The sequence below is a fragment of the Acomys minous genome, assembly GCF_964271855.1.
Source record: "Acomys minous genome assembly, chromosome: 2".
Classification (NCBI taxonomy): Eukaryota; Metazoa; Chordata; class Mammalia; order Rodentia; family Muridae; genus Acomys; species Acomys minous.
This window is the reverse complement of record NC_140484.1, coordinates 76777149-76794235: the sequence shown is the minus strand read 5'-3', so window position 1 is coordinate 76794235 and position 17087 is coordinate 76777149. Positions and strand designations below refer to the sequence as shown.

At 46.3% G+C, this 17087-nt stretch overlaps 1 pseudogene across 1 annotated transcript; it reads left to right on the top strand.

Annotated features, from left to right (window-relative positions):
• Positions 1–10590: 10590 nt before the first annotated feature.
• LOC311588393 (small ribosomal subunit protein eS6-like) lies at positions 10591–11312 on the top strand (annotated as a pseudogene). The gene has a single exon. The product of its transcript is annotated as a small ribosomal subunit protein eS6-like (transcript).
• Positions 11313–17087: the final 5775 nt, after the last annotated feature.

Sequence of the window (17087 nt, the reverse complement as noted above, 5' to 3'; positions counted from 1 at the left end):
AAAAGTTTTTGTGGGTAGGTTGGTGTTTCCCACCCTCCGCTAGAAGTCCTTCCAGGCCGGAAGTTGGCCTCTTCAGTCTCCATGACCCCTGCTACTAGGAGTTTTATCTAGAGTCACCTCCCAGGAGCCTACCCTGTCTTAGGTCTCAGCAATGGCTCCACCTTCAGTTTCTCTTTTCTCCCCAGGCCCTCTGACCTCCCTTCCATGCTCTGCTCATATCTGATCCCCACCCTATTTTCCCTCCCTCTCCTACCCTGTTCCTTCCCTTTATCCCCTTCTGCTGTCTGTTCTATTTCCCCTTCGGAGTGAGATTTAAGCATCCTTAGGCCCTCCTTGTTACTTGTCTTCTCGGGGCCTGTGAATTGTAGTATGGTTATTCTCTACTATATGGCTAATATCTGCTTATACGTGAGTACATACCTCCGTGTCTTTCTGGATCTGGGTTACCTCACTTGGGATGATCGTTTCTAAGTTACATCCATTTGCCTGCAAATTTCATGATTTCCTTGTTTTTAATAGTCGACTAGTATTCCATTATGTAGATTACCACAGTTTCTTTATCCATTCTTTGGTTGAGGGACATCTGGGTTGTTTCCAGTTTCTGGCTATTATGAATAAAGCTGCTATAAACATAGTTGAGCAAATGTCCTTGCATGGTGGAGCATCTTTTGGGTATATATATGCCCAGGAGTGGTAAGCTAGGTCTTGAGGTAGAACTAGTCCCAATTTTCTGAGAAAGCACTACATTGATTTGTGAAGTGGTCCAACAGGGACTTTCACCAAAGGAATTGAATGGTGCGTTTGTACATCCTATGGACATACTATACATTTAAAACTTTAAGTCAGGCATAGTGGCATACGCCTGCAATCTCAGCACTCTGGGAGGCAGAGGCAGGCAGATCTCTGTGAACGGAGGCCAGCCTGGTCTACAGAGTGAGTTCTAGGACAGCCAAGGCTGCACAGAGAAACTCTGTTTCTAAAAAACAAACAAACAAAAAGTAAAACAACAACAACAAAACCTCAAAAAAACAAAAAAGGATAAAATTTTGTTTTAAGTGATTAGCAAAGTTTTTCTAATGGTTTAATTTCTCTAAAACTATCATTTAAAATGTTATGTGTATGTATATATTATACCAACTTTAAAGACAACAAGATAGCTACTTATGGGGCTAAATATTCTGTAAGTACTACCTCTTTTATGTTTTAATTTGTGTGCGTGTCCATGCATGTATGTATATGTTTGGAGGTCAGAGGTCAATGAGGGCTGTTTTCCTCTATTGCTATCTACTTCATTATTTATTTAATTTGGGGGATTTATTTTATTTTATTAATGTCTGTGTGTGGGCTTGTGCATGTGAGTGTAATGCTGACAGAGGCCAGAAGAGTGCGCCAGACCCCCTGGAGCTAGAGTTAACATTAGTGTTGGATCCTGAACTCGGTTCCTCTGGAAGCAAAAGCCCTTCACTCTAGCCCCCACTCTCTCACTGAATCTGGAACTCATCAACTGGCTAGACAGGTTGACCAGAAAGCCCCAGGGGCTTCATGTCTCTGCCTCCAGAGCACTGGGATTGCAAGCACGGGACTTCACATGGGTTCTGAGGATTGAACACAGACACTGATGCTTATGTAACAAATACTGTTCCACTGAACCGTCTCTCACCCTCCCCTCTTAGTTTTTACATTTATGATGAGCTGGGTACTTGCTCCATGCCCTGAACGTGAAGTAACATTCCCAAGGTCACTGCAGCAAGGTCAGTCGTGGTGCTGGGCTGACTCTCAATTGTTAAGCCCTTTTGTGTGTTTGGGAAATTGTTGGTTTCCAAGCAATCACATAAGTTGTTTTTTTAATTAAACATTTCCCCAATTTTATATTTGAGTTTCTGTAACTGCACTTCAGTGCATTCTAATTTAGTATGTAAGAGGTGAGTGTGTCACTTCCTAGCACAAAAGTAATTCACAAAAGACGCTTAATTTTCATAGTCAGACTATCAACTTCTCATTGAAAACTCTACCAATCTTCTGCCTGACAGTGAGTGGTATTTTTAGACTCAGTTTTGAATGAATGATTAATTAATTAATTATTAATATTCATGAATACGTTGGCATGCCAGGTACTGAGGGAAAAGCAAGTGTTCTAGAAATAAGCAAGATAGATGATCCTACCACTATTGGCTTATATTCTAGAGAGGTGGAGAACCATTTCACAGAAAGAGACCCAATCAAGCAGTGCCATGAATACAGTGAGACAAGGTAGTTTGGAAACGTGTATAAAACTTGAACTTGGGGCGGGGGCTCTCTAGGTGTGTATAATGTATTTTGATCATGTCCTCCCTCAAACTCTCCTGAACCCTAATGTCACCCTCCTCCTGCTTCCAGCTCACCAAGTCTCATTGGCACTGTGCATGTGTGCATAGGTGTGGGGTCATCTGCTGGAGCATGTATGCATAGGTGTGGGGTCATCTGCTGGAGCATGTGTGCATAGGTGTGGGGTCATCTGCTGGAGCATGTATGCATAGGTGTGGGGTCATCTGCTGGAGCATGTGTGCATAGGTGTGGGGTCATCTGCTGAAACGTGTGTGCATAGGTGTGGGGTCATCTGCTGGAGCATGTGTGCATAGGTGTGGGGTCATCTGCTGGAGCATGTATGCATAGGTGTGGGGTCATCTGCTGGAACGTGTGTGCATAGGTGTGGGGTCATCTGCTGGAACGTGTGTGCATAGGTGTGGGGTCATCTGCTGGAACGTGTGTGCATAGGTGTGGGGTCATCTGCTGGAGCATGGGCAACTCTCTGCCTCTCTGTAGCCCTCGGCTACTAATAGCTCCTCAGTTACGGGGTGGGCCTCCTGAAACAGGGTACCCTTAAAGAGAAATTGAGGGAGGGAGGGAGGGAGGGAGGGTGGGAAGGAGAGAGAGAGAGAAAGAGAGAGAGAGAGAGAGAGAGAGAGAGAGAGAGAGAGAGAGAGAGAGAACCTTAATTTTGATCCTTCACGCATGGGAAATTTTACATGACCTTGAATATATGGGCATATAAAACAGGTATATAAATAAAACATTTTCTGATAAATAACCATAAAGAAATGTATTTTTAAACAACTTTTTGATGTATGTGTAATCTCACCGTCTATTAAAGATGAAAGCACATTTGCATACTAATGTAATTATCTGATACAATAAAATCCAATGATATACGAATTTTATATTTAGATGCTGAGGGAAGGTGGTAGTAAAACATTAGAGGTTTTGTTTCTATGATTAAACCAATGTGTTCCTACAAGAGTGGAATGCTTTGTATGCATAGCAGGCACACTAAATTCACAGTACAGGACTGAGGAGAGAGCTCAGTGAGTGAGAGGGCTTGCTGTGTGTGCTGGTTAGATGTCTGTCAACTTGACATGAGCTTGGGCCATCTGGGAAGAGGGAACATCAGTTGATCAACTAAGTTTTTGGAGACAGGGTCTCACTATGTAGTTTTGGCTGTCCTGGAACTTACTCCTTAGAGCAGGCTGGGCTCTAGCTCACGGAGACCCATGGAAACTTCACTTGAGAAGATGCCTCCACTGTACTGGCCTGTTGGTGAGTCTATAGGGCATTGTTCTTGATCAGTGATTAGTGACCAAGGGTCCAGCCCATTATGGGTAATTCTGCTCCTGCCCAGGTAGTCCTGGCTTATGTAAGAAAGCAAGCTGAGTGAGCCATGAAAACATCCAGTGAGATGCTCTCCTCCGTGGCCTCTGCTTCAGTTCCTGCCTCCAGGTTCCTGCCTTGAGTTTTTTTTTTCTTTTTTAATATTTTTGCTGGTTTGTTTTTGTTTTTGAGACAAAGTTTCTCTGTGTGGCCTTGGCTGTTCTGGACTCACTTTGCAGACAAGTTGGCCTCAAAGTCACAGAGATCCACCTGCCTCTGCTTCCCTGAGTGCTGGGATTACAGGTGTGCTCCACCATGCCCTGCTCTGCCTTGAGTTCTTGCCCTGACTTCCTTCATGATGAACTGTGACAGGGACACTTAAGCCAAGCAAACCATTTCCTCCCCAGTAACTTTCAGTCTTGGTGTTTTATCATAGCAATTCAAAACAAAACTAAGACACCGTGAAAGTGTGTAGAAATCCAGGCACATCCATGGGCTCCTAATTGGCTCCTAACCATAGTATTGCGTGAGGCAGAGACCGGAGGTTCACTGGGACTTGCTGGCGGCCAGCCTGGCCCTGCGTTTGATGAGGGACCCTGTTTCAAGGGAATAAAACCTAGAGTAATAGAGCAGGGTGCCAACATCCTTTTTTTGGCATCCTTCTGCATGCACAAACTTGTGCCCCTGCACACCCACCCCCAAGTCTCTCTCTCTCTCTCTCTCTCTCTCTCTCTCTCTCTCTCTCTCTCTCTCTCACACACACACACACACACACACACACACACTGAGATAAGCGATGGTCAATGGTTAATTTCACCTGAGTGAACTGTTCTGTGTGGCATTCATTGACATTGAGTGCTGTGGTAGCACACACAGTACAAAGCACACATATGTGCTCAGAACCAAGGCTGCCATGAATTGCTGGTTATCTATAGTGCATGATGCCAAAAAAACCCACCAAGGATCCATCACACTTTTGATTTAGAACTAATTTTTGGTTGTGCCTTCAGAAACACTTCACTGTTGCCAGTTTCTTTGCAGGTTCAGTTTGCCATCCCACATATGGTTTAGATAAGGTGGGCAGGGGAGCGCATCTAAGTGGGGTGGACCTGCAGGCTGAGAGTAAGGCTTTCATGGAAGGTCTGGAGGAAAAGCCTTCTAGCCAGATGGGACAGCAGGTGCAAAGGTCCTGAGGCGGTACCAAGAAGTATGGAAAGACAGCTGAGAGATAGACTGGAGCAAGTGGTGCTGAAGCCTTACTACATGGGCCAGAATAAGGAGTTCGGGTTTTATTCTAAAAGAACTGGAGACCATGGGAGGGTCTTACCTTAGGGAGAACATAATCTGTCTTGAATTTTTGAAAGTTCTATTGGCTGCTGTGTAGAGAGTGGATGAGGAGAAGGGGAGAGTGGAAGTAGAGTTTGTTAGTTCCTCAGTAAGTTAAGTGTGGGATGACCATATGATCTAGCATCCCACGTACATGCCACAAAGAACCGAAAAAGGTGCTCAGCCAAAAACTTGTTCTGCTAGTGCTGCTCACAATAGTCAAAATTAGAGGTAACTTAATGTCCACCACCACATGACTGGATAACAAATGTGGTACATCTATATAATGGAGTATTACTTAGTCATGAAAAGGGGTAAAATTACTGTCCTACAACACATCTGAGTCTTTGTCACCCATGCTAAATGGAAGAAAGCAGGCACGAAGAAAGACTCGTGCTTTCATTTATATGCAGTGTCTAAAACACTGATAAATCAATGGTGACCAAAATGCTGACTGGTAGCTAGGGGTAGGAAGAAGCAGGAAGAGAAGGTAGAGGCCACAGCAGTAGTTGATGTAGGGAGGACGATGAGACGGTGTTCAGAAGGCATGGGGTACACTTTGGAAGCAGAGGCAAAAAAACCCCACAAGAGTCATGGTTGGAACATGGCACGAGAGCAAAGAAGAAGCAATGATCAGGAGGCTCCGGGCTTGCACATCCAGTTAGAGATCGAGACCTTCTGCGGGTGGAGGAGGATTCCAGGCAAGCACTAGGTTTTGGAGAGGAAGAGTTCTGTCCACACTTAGGTAGGATCCCCCTTTTTCTTGGAGGGTAGCCACTGAGGAGTCTGTGAGAAGTAGCCACCTATGATGCATCAATAATGGAAAGTTGGCTCACGTTGAGTAGAAAGGTTCAAGTTTCCTGTTAGCTGGGCAGCTTTCGGTCTGTGTAGAATGGGCTCTGCAGACAGAGGTGAATGTGAGCCGCCTGAGCTTTGAACTCATGCAAAACTAAAAGAGGGATCCTGAGCCCCATTGAACTCCAGGGAGCTGCCCAGTTAGTGTTGCCTTTTAGATGAGAGAATAAGTGACGTAGCTTAGCCCTCACCTGTGGGTCTGTGTCACAGTAACTAGCTATAGTTGTGTGTCTGTCACAGTAACTGGTGACAATGGTGTATCTGTGTCACAGTAACTCACTACAGTTGTGTGTCTGTCACAGTAACTGGTGACAGTGGTGTATCTGTGTCACAGTAACTAGCTACAGTTATGTGTCTGTCACAGTAACTGGTGACAGTGGTGTGTCTGTGTCACAGTAACTCACTACAGTTGTGTGTCTGTCACAGTAACTGGTGACAGTGGTGTGTCTGTATCACAGTAACTAGCTACAGTTGTGTGTCTGTCACAGTAACTGGTGACAGTGGTGTGTCTGTGTCACAGTAAGCAGTTATAGTGTGTGTCTGTCACAGTACCTGGTCATAGTTGTTATAATTCCAATTTGGCACTAAGCCAATTCCAGAAAGGAACATGATTTCCAGGACTGGAAAGACTGCTCTGCAGTAGAGTCCTTGCTGTACTTCCAGAGGACACAAGTTCTGTCCCAGTGTCCATGTCAGGTGGCCCATGGTCACCTCTAATTCCAACTCCAGGGGCTCCTACATCCTCTTTTGATCTTTGTAGGCACTTGAACTCACGTATATGCACACATACATTAACGTTTTATGATTTATTATTTTTGCTTTGTTTTGTTTTTGAGACAGGGTTTCTCTGTGTAGTCCTGGCTGTTCTGAACTTGCTCTGTAGACCAGGCTGGCCTCGAACTCACAGTGATCTGCCTGCCTCGTTCTCCCGAGGGCCAGGATTAAAAGCGTGTGCCACCACGCCCGGTTACATTTTTTGTTTTAATCTTTAAAACATTATCTCTTGTAACTTTTAACTTTTCTTCTTCATCAGAACACCTCCCAAGTAGAATATTGAAGTTCAGATAAAGATATATTTTTTTTCCTGTGCTGTGGATGGATCCCAAGGCCTCACACATGTTAGGTAAGTGCTTTTACCCTGGGCAACACGCCCAGACGTTCAGTTTACACACCGTAAGCAGATTCAACACAAATTTTCCAAACCTGCTTCGATCCCGTTCACCCTGACCAGCATATGCCACCAGCACATTTCAGCAATGTAAAACAAGCATCCGTACCCATAATGTGTCCGTTCCTCTCAGGCTTCTTCAGGTCCAAAGCCTCACTCACTTCTACAATAGCTGAAGCTGATAACATTGAGGAGTTTGCCATTCTCTGGGTGCCAAGAAGTCTATCCAGTTCTATCTCACAGCTGAGGGCATAAGTCCCCCACTGCAGATGGAGGAAACATTATTGCAACCTGTGGACAGACTCCAGTGGGGGCTGGCCAGCCGCTGGCTTCTCAGCGGCTTTAAAAACGGCTCCTTACAAAGTTAGAAGCAGTGTGAACTCTGAGCGGTGGGACTTGAAGTCAGGGGACCCAGCCTTTCACCACTAGGCTTCTCACACTCCTGTGGCCACTGGCGTTCTGCTGTGGTCAACAGCTTCCCCTGGGCTCTCACTGTTCCTGTGTCTCGACATTCATGCCCTGCGCTGTCCTCTCCAGCCTGTCTCCTGGGTTCTTTCTTCTGATTTCTGCATGCTACGAAGGGAGGGCATGTTGGTTCTGATGTTAGAGTTGAAAGCACAGTGAGGCAACTGCTGTGGCTCAGACACCCCTCCCTCCCTCCCTCCCTCCCTCCCTTTGAGGCTTTGAATCTTCTTCCCAAGCTTGGGATGAGGGATGAAAGCAAGTCAGCTCCCTCCTTCCTTCCCTCTCTCACCCATCTTTTTGTGTTTGTGGCTGTGTGATGCCAGGTTGATGTCAGATGTCTTTCTCAATGACTCTTACCCTTTTAGGCAGGGCCTCTCCCTGAACCCAGGATTCACCAGTGTGCCTAGACTGGCTGGCCCCTGGGCTCCAGGGAATGACTCTGCCTGGTAGCTGCACACCGCACCTGGCTTTTACGTGGTGCCATGGATCCAAGCTCAGGTCCTGATACTTACAGAGCAAGCTCTGTATTGAGTGAGCTGTCTCTCCAGCCTCCTAACCTCTCACTTGGACTGAGCTCTCTCCAGTCAGTTGGCCCTATGGGAGAGTACACTGGTGGAACACATTTCCTGCTGGCATAGATGGCATCACTTTAGTTCCACTGCTGTGCTTGGCTGCGAGCTTCCAGGGTCCCGACTTGGAAGCCACACATAATCCATCATTTGGAAATTTGACAGCGTGGCTCCATCTTTCTCCTGCTTTCCACTTTGCCGGCAAAAGGTCTTTTGTGGGGGCTATCTTGGAGCTCTTCTGCCCCTTGCACAAACTTTGAGGATGTGTTGTCAGTGGTTGTTTAATGAGCAGCCATGCTACCTGGGCTCAAGTTTCAACCCCAGTAATTATTATCGGTAATGGCCCTCTGGGAATTTCACTTAGCCTCTCCGTGCCTCAGTTTCAAGTATGTGCAGTGGGGATAATTCTAGCACCCATCTTTTTTAAAAAAATATTTATTATTATGTATACAGTGCTCTGCCTGCATGCCAGAAGAGCGCATCAGATCACACTATAGATGGCTGTGAGCCACTATGTGGTTGCTGGGAATTAAACTCAGGGTCTCTGGAGGAGCAGTCAGTGCCCTTAACCTCTGAGCCATCTCTCCAGCCCGTAGCACCCATCTTATGGAGCTGTTATAATTATGGATGTAGGTAGACCCTTAGCAGGCCTATAGGCCACTTGGGCGAGTATGTGTATCTAGAACAGGCAGAGCAAGCTTTGTCTGTAAAGGAAGTACAGTAAATGCTTTAGGCTTTGAGAGCTGTGAGATTTCTGTTACACTGTTTGGTTCTACCTTTGTAGTGTGAGAGCCTCCCTGGATCAAAAATGTACATAGTGATATTGTGAGAAAAATTTATTTAGCTGAAGCCTATTGGCACAAGCCTGAAGTGCCAGCTGAGTGGGAGGTCGAGGCAGGAAGATTGCAAGTTCAAGACCAGCTTGGGCTACAGAGTGAATTCCAGGCAACTTAGTGAAACTGTGGTGAGTGTTAACCTAGCATGTGCAAGGCCCTGGGTCCAGTCCCTAATACCCCATAAACAAAAATCAACAAGAAAACAAGAACTCTCTCTGTTCATCCTGTGACAGGTAATGTCCACACACTGTCTGCAGGTTGCTGACACCTTGGAAGAAAAGATTCTCTTCTCTTATGCCTATTTATCAGCCTCACTCAGAGGTCTGCAGCTGCCCCCTAGTGGAGGCATCTAAATAATGACCGAGGTGTGTGTGCCCAAATGGAAGTGGACCCACCAATACAGAGGTAGGCTTGTGCTTTGCAGCACCAATCAGCTAACCAGGTCGAGCCGTCTTTATGGAGAGGCAGTTACCAGCTGTATTAAGCTGGCCACATACTTGGCAAGCCTTTACACTGGTTAAATTTTTATCTTTTTTTTAAAGCTTGCCTCAGGCTTATTTGTAAAAACAGCATAGGACACTGGTCATCTGAAAATAGTGTGTAGTAGTGTGTAGGTAGGTGTGTCACACCAGTCCATCTGTCTTCACATAGGCAGAAGCCTTTTCTATGGGGCCTTCCCAGGGGCCTGGGCAGCTTTGGGAGCCTGAGCTGGGGCTGCAGCCTGGGCCTTAGCTGCACCTTGGTTTGAACCTTGGGCTGTGGTTGGTAGAGCCTACTACCCTTGCTCATGTAGCTTTGAATCTTCTTCCCAAGCTTGGGATGAGGGATGAAAGCAAGTCAGCTGAGTGTGCGGCTGGGGCCCTTTGGCATCTTGGGCTTAACGGCCTTAGGCTTCACACGGCCTTAACGGCCTCTGCACGGCACTCATTGCCTTGACGTTGTTTGCCTGCGTCTTCTTCCAGCCTTTCTTGTTGTGCTTCTTGGCAAAGCGCATGTTCCTCAGGAACTTGGGGTCAACCCTCTTAAGAGATTAGTATCTTTGTGAACGGGCTTTCTTGATTCCATTTCTGTGCCGTTTGCGGGACTGGGTTGTGTGTGATGTGGTTCTTGGACTTGGCCATGTCTGTACGGTAACTGGCGGCTCCTACAGCGCCTGGGACTGGAAGAGAAAGAGCAATCTTTATAATATCCTAAAGATTATCTCTCCCCTCTGTGTTTCTGTCTCTCTGTCACTCTGTCTCTGTGCCTGTCTGTCTGTCTGTATCTCTCTCTCTCTCTCTCTCTCTCTCTCTCTCTCTCTGTTATGTATGCTACCTGTGAGCTGGTGTCCACAAAGACCTGAAGAGATGTCAGATTCCCCTAGAGCTGGAGTCAGAGGTGGTTGTGAGTCACCTGTGATACAAGTGTCCAGAACTAAATTAATGTCTCTGGAAGAGCAGCAAATGCTCATAGCACAGAGCCATCTCTCTGGCCCCGTCTTTACTATTACAACACAAATAAAATCAACAATTCCCTGGTATTTCATTCATTAATGTTGTCATGTGGCATGCTTGAAAGACAAGGATTAAAAGCAGCATGTAATCCTTGGAAATCTGAATAAACAATTTAGACAGGATGTTACTAGTGTCCCAATAAAGTCTCACGTGTCAACCAAGTTGGTAAAAACAAACCAGATACAGTCATTGCTTGTTAAGATGAAATGACCACCTCTTTCACATGCGCCTCTTCAGTGGTTGGCAGTGTCATGATGAAGCCTAGTATTTCTTTCCTAGCCACCCACTGTGTCAGAGACTCACTGAAGCAGGCGGTGAACACAGCTTTGTGCTTTCTATGAGAACCTGTGGCCACAGAAGTGATGCTGGTGATGCTCTGGGTGAAGATGGAATGGTTATGTGGTCCAAATCCATGGTGGGAACAACAAACAAGGTTTTCCCATCAAGCAGAGAATGCCTCCCACTCAGGGCAGAGTGGGCCTTCTGTTGAGGCAGGGGCATTCTTGTTAGAGACCTAGGAGAAATAGAGAAAGCATAAGTCTGTCTGAGGAGGCATTGTGGCTGCCAATCTGAGTTTTCTCAACTTGGCTATTGTATACAGGGGAGGGGCATATTCCTGGGCTGACAGATAGTATTGCGCCTTGGCAAATGGAGCTGAAAAGAGCTAGCAGAACCCAAAAGCCTTTCAAGCTCGCTAAAGAAGATGATGTCCGCCAATACATTGTCAGGAAGCCCTTAAACAAAGAAGGTAAGAAGGCCAGGACCAAAGCGTCCTTTTACTCCATGCCAATACATCACTCTGAAAAACCAACACACTCAGAAAGATGAGGAGGAGGAGGAGGCTGCAGAATATGCTAAACCTTTGGCCAAGAGAATGAAGGAAACCAAAGAAAAACACCAGAAACAGATTGCCAAGAGACGTGGGCTGTCCTCACTGAGAGCTTCTACTTCTGAGTCTGAGTCCAGTCAAAAGTAAGTCTTTAAGAGTAACAAATAAGTAATTAGACCTTGCATGCTGCCGAGGGGTGGGGGTGGGGGGCAGGAGGAAGGCATGCAATAACAAGGGCACTTTGGGGCCAGGGAGAGGGCTCATTGGGAAAAGGCATTTGCTGCTAAGCCTGGTGACCCAAGTTCAATCCCTGAGACCAACACAGTAGGACAGAATTCATCCTGCAAGTTGTCCTCGGATCTCCACATATGTGCTGTGGCACACCTCACCCCATGCACACACAAAACAAATAGCCAGGCATAAAATATTTTAAGAGGTTACATAGATTTCTCATGTCAGGTAAACTGGAGCACAGAATGGCTGGCGAACCCCACACTATTATCATTACCCCAAGTCTGTCTTCTGCCCTGAACTCTGCTCTGGTTTGCACGAGTGTTAAAGGCTTGGTGTCCAGGGATACACCATCCCTGACAGCAAAATGGTAGGAGGCGTGGCCTATTGGAAGGGAGTTAGGTCACTGAGGTCATGGTTTCAAAAGGCTATTGCTTTTCTTTCCCTCTTTCCCTCTCTCTCTCTCTCTCTCTCTCTCTCTCTCTCTCTCTCTCTCTCTCTCTCTTCTATTTTTGTTGTTTTAGCTTCCTGGAAGTCTCAAGGCAAGCAGCTTTCCTACCAACATACCTCACACCAGCCAAAGTGCAATAGACCAACTGGCCATAGACTGAAACTATGAGCCAAAACAGGCCCCCCACCCCACCCCTGCCTTGTAAGTTGATGACTCAGGCATTTTGTTACAGTAATGAAAAACTGGCTGACACACTTACCATATAGGTGATGGTCCAGGCAGGGAGTACTTCCCTCTGTGCTCCCCAGTGACTTTGGAGAAGGCTACCCTGAAGTGAGGTGCCAACAGATGTGCATCCCAGGTCTTGAAGGCTGGAAGAATGTTCTTCCATTTGTTTGCTTTTTGTTCTGTTTTGTTTGAGGCAGGGATTGATGTAGCCAATCTCGACTCAGACTTGCTGTGTAACAGAATGGCCTTGAACTTCTGATCCTCCTGCCTCTACCTCCCAAATGCTGGCTTTATAGGCCACTACCATGGCCAGTCCCTTCCTTTGTTTTTTTTTTTTGGGGGGGTTGTTTGTTTTTTTTTACCCATTTCTACACGACCACTTGTATCTGGAGGAGCTTTCTAAGCTCCTTGGCACACAATCCTGCTGATGTGCTCCCTTGAAGTGAAGACCATAGACCTGGCCAAGTGCTGGACCAAACCATCTCACAGGATGGTCCTTTATCCACACTCCAGTTCATGCTCAGACCTTACCCGTGAATGTCCAGCTGCCCTCAGCAATGCCCAGACAGAGGCCATCTGTCTCTTCTCCCACTGACAGTTTACTGGCAGCTGTTAACATTTAGCAATTACACTTTATTTTCTTCACTTAACATTTTCAAGTGCAGGAATTCTCTATGTAAACATCAGAGCGAGTCAGCAGTCTCTCTCTGCCCAGTGGGGACTGCCCCATGTCCTCAAGAGAACCACTGTTGCTGGTTTGCTGCTCATTCTTCCAGAACTATTTTTCAAAACTCACTTTAGACTAATGGAGTCTCGGTACATGCGTGCATAATTTATAGAGCTGCCAGATCAAGGCAACCTCAGCTCTGGGAGCTGCTGATCCCTTCTGTACCTTACAAGACTGCAGCATTTTAGTACTGGCCACTCTCTGGTGGCACTTCCCCCTTTCCTCTGAGGTCAACCGTCACTTACCTCTTCCCCTCCAAATGTTGTGTTCATCTCTCTGGGTTCATGGATCATGGATACGATGACCAGTGACTTATCTCATTGCTGTGACAAAGCGTCCAGCAGAAGCAACTTGAAGGAAGAAAGGAAGGAAGGAAGGAAAGAAGGAAGGAAGGAAGAAAGGAAGGAAGGAAGGAAAGAAGGAAGGAAGGAAGGAAGGAAAGAAGGAAGGAGGGAAGGAAGGGTTAATTTGTAGTCATGGTTGAGGAGCTGCAGTCCATCATGGTGGGGGAAGCTGGTTGGTGAGAAGGCAGGGCACACTGTGTGCACAGTAGGAAGCAGAGGCACACGCATGCTTTAGCCTCTTTATTCAGCCTCTGGGTCGATGCTGCCCACACTTAGGGTGGGTGTTCCCCCTCAGTTAACTTCTCTGGAAACACCAAGAGAGGTGTCTCCTAGGTGATTCAAAACACAGTCAGGATGACAACAAAGGTTAGCAATCATACCGTGCTGTTCCTTTCTTGGGCTTGCAAACCCACACCTGTCACTAAAGCATGTCCCCAAGTTAAGGCTGAGCGGGAATAAAAGGTGCCTATTAAGTCCAGCTTAGGACAAAGCAAATTCTAGCCTTGCTCCAAGGGGAATCACTACCCAAGCATGATGTGGGCATTGTTCCCATTCCTATGGCTTGGGCACCACGTCCAGCTGAATAAACATCCTCCCTCCATCCATCACCAACAGTAATATTCACTTGCCTGCATTAGTAGCAATAGGGGATTTTGCTATACAGGTGGAAGAAGGTTCTGGAAGGCCTATGTGAGGCATTGGGGGGGGGAGGTGTGGGGAAGGTGGCACAGCATCTGCTCACCAACAGACTCCTGGGGCTAGTCTGAGTCTGAGCCTCTGCTCCAGGAAGGGCCACAGGAAGGCACTATAGACTGGGTCTTCAGAGTGTTTGTGGGGGTGCTCTGGAGTACATAGCACTTTCTGTTAGCATGCTTTTCATTACTGAAACAAAATAGTTGACTGAAAACACCTTAACCAACTACCCTGGTGGTACAGCTCTGTAACTCCAGCCGCCTGGGAAGTAAGGGCAGGATGATGGCAAGTTCAAGGATAGCCTGGGCTACATAATGAAAGCCTATCTCAAAATAAAATGTAAAAGGAGGAATGGAGCTATAGCTCAGAGGTGCATGCTTGACCAGCATGTGTGAGGAGGCCTTAGGTCCAACACTCAGGACTTAAAACAAAACAAAACAGACTTTAAGGAGGAAAACTTCTCACTTTGGGTTGGTCTCTCAGCGCTTACGGCCTGTGGTTGTTTGGCTCTGTTGGCTTTAGGCAGAGGAGGTTGAGCACTGTGTTAGAAAGTTTATGGTGGGGCAGGGTAACTCACCTCCCAGTGGCTAGGAAGGAGAGAGGGAGGAGGACAGAGGAAAGGAGAGAAGAAGGGAGGGATGGGGAGAGAGAAGAGAAAAAAGAGAAGAGTGGTGGTTTGAATGAAAATAGTTCCTATAAGCTCATCTATTTAAATGCTTGGTCCCTTGATCTTGACCTTGGCTTGATCTTGTACGGGTCTTGTACAATCACAGCCATTGTTAGGTCATGAGTGTGGCTGTCCTGTCACGTCTAGAAGATATTGTTTCACCCCAGTTTTCCTTTACCTGTGGCTCTTACAGTCTTTCTACTTCCTCTTCCTGGACGATTCCTAAGCGTTGGAGAGAAGAGGGAAGGTGGTTATACAGATGTCTCACTTATGGCTGAGCTCTATATAGACACATACTTTCTGCATTTGGCCAGTTGTGACAAACCACACTTAAAAACAGACAAACAGCAACTCAGGCTCCTGAGGTGGCTCAATAGGGAAGAGTATGTGCTGCCAAGTCTGATCAGCTTGGTTTGATCCAGGGACCCACATGGTAGAGAAGGAGAGAACTGACTTGAACAGGCTGTCCTCTGACCTCCACACGACTACAATAGATAAATAAGTGCAAACAAACAGGAAACAACACTCAGAGAATACTTGGGGTGTTTGCTGATTTTTATTTTTTTATTTTATTTATTTTATTATTTTTTTTATCACCAGTGCTGTCTGCAAAACTGTATGGATGGGAGGCAAATGAATACTGAGGAAACAACCAGGGTGGCTATAACTAGGCCAGGCCCACTGGCCAGTGCATCCTTGCCTCCTGGTGCTGGGATTACAGCCTGCTCTGCAGGTGGTGACTTAAACAACAACAACAACAACAACAAAAACCAGGGGTGACAGGGATCGAACCTTGGTACTCATGCTTGAATGCCAAGCAGTTTATAGACAAAGCCAGCTCTCCAGACCCTCCTAGGATTTTTATTTTTCTTTTTAAAATGAATTGATTTTAAAAAGCAGGAGACAGTGAGACCCTGAGCTGGGAAGAGTGGGGTGGAGGGAGCAGCGTACACCTGCTTCTGTTCATTTCTGAGCCCACCATCTCTTCTAAACGTAAGGGAAACTCAAAAGGGAACACCATTTTCTTGATGACTCTGAGAAAATGGAGATTGGGAGGGGATTGAAGAAATAAAACCTCAACTTCCATTTCAGAGTTGCAATTGAGCTGAGACTCTCAGCACCCTAGAGCATTGCTTTAAAAGGAAAAAGGGGGGGAAAAAAAGAGGTTATGGGTAAGAAACGAAGACTGAGATTTGCATTTGAATGTGGTGCCAATCAACCTTCATTAGGGGAAACACAACACTGCACCATTAGTGAAGGGAGCTGCAGTCCTCATTAGGTTTGGAGATTCAGGGCATTATTCTAAGAGATGCTTAAGCAAGGACGCCTCAGTGACCACCTCGTTTCTCCCCAGAGACAGAGGCTGCTCCAGGGAGTGACTGTTTTCTGTCCCCTCTCTTCCCTTTTCACTCATACATTCCTCCGGGATCGTCTGTTGAATCCTCCCGGGAGTGCAGGATGCTAAATGGCTAAGTGAATAATAGAAACTTCTAGATTAGGACATCACTTTGGGGGAAAACTACGACTCTAAGAAGACAGAAACAAACCAAATCACCCTAGGAGGTGAGAGAAAACCGGCTTTCCACGCTCCAGTCATCGAAGTGGAGGATTCTGGATGGGTGGATGGCAGGACGGAGACACACAGCTAGGCCACCACGTTGGGCCACATCATAATGAGAAATTCAAAGATCGAATCTCTGCCTGAAAGACCAAACAATTGGGGCAGGCATGCACTCAGGAAAAATAAGGAGAAAGCTCTTTATTGCGAGCTTTATTGAGAGCTGGTATGGTGCCCTATGGCTAAAGCCACAGAGGAGTGCGCCTTGAACAGAGGATTTTGCTAACTTGCATTCCACACACCTTGTCATCCTTCTGAGTCCTGCCCTCAGGTTACATTTTGAACAATTTAAACAGAGACAGGAGACTGAAAGTCTGTTCACTTGGGCACATGAGAGATTTACACAGCAAAGATGCTGCCAGGATTATTTTTTAAACTACACCAGTTTTGTTCTTTTCAAATTATTATTACCTGGACCCATCTTGGCCACCTGGCAGAATAGTGCTTTTCCGGGGAAGAGTGCAGGGGACTTAGCTACAGACCTGGACGCAGTGATGGTTGTGACTCCGTGTCTCTCCTTAAACTGCTCGTTCTTAGGAGATGGGCCTAAATTCTAAGAATGGGGTGTTCTAAGCCAGGGTCGGCTCCTTTGTTATGGAAATGGAGCCCAAAAAGTGGTCAAGCCCCCGTGAACAAACAGTTACCCCCTCTTCCAGCCCAGATTTACACTTTTCTTTTACAGGCCTGGCTAGCTTGGAGGCAATACTTCTTAAGTTAAATTTAATTTGTGTGATTTAATGTTTCCTAAGCAAATCGCCTAGGATTTATAAAATCAATCCTACTGCTTTGAGTTTCTTCTACCTTAGTTGAGGAGTGGCACATAGTATTGACTTACAGTCCGGCTGTCTTTGATTTGGGAAAAGAAGTTAGTTTTGGAAAGTGAATTACTGTGGTTTCAGGAATTGCCACTTTAACCAAAATGGAGGATGTTGGCATTCCTGCTGGATGGAAAATTATCATGGG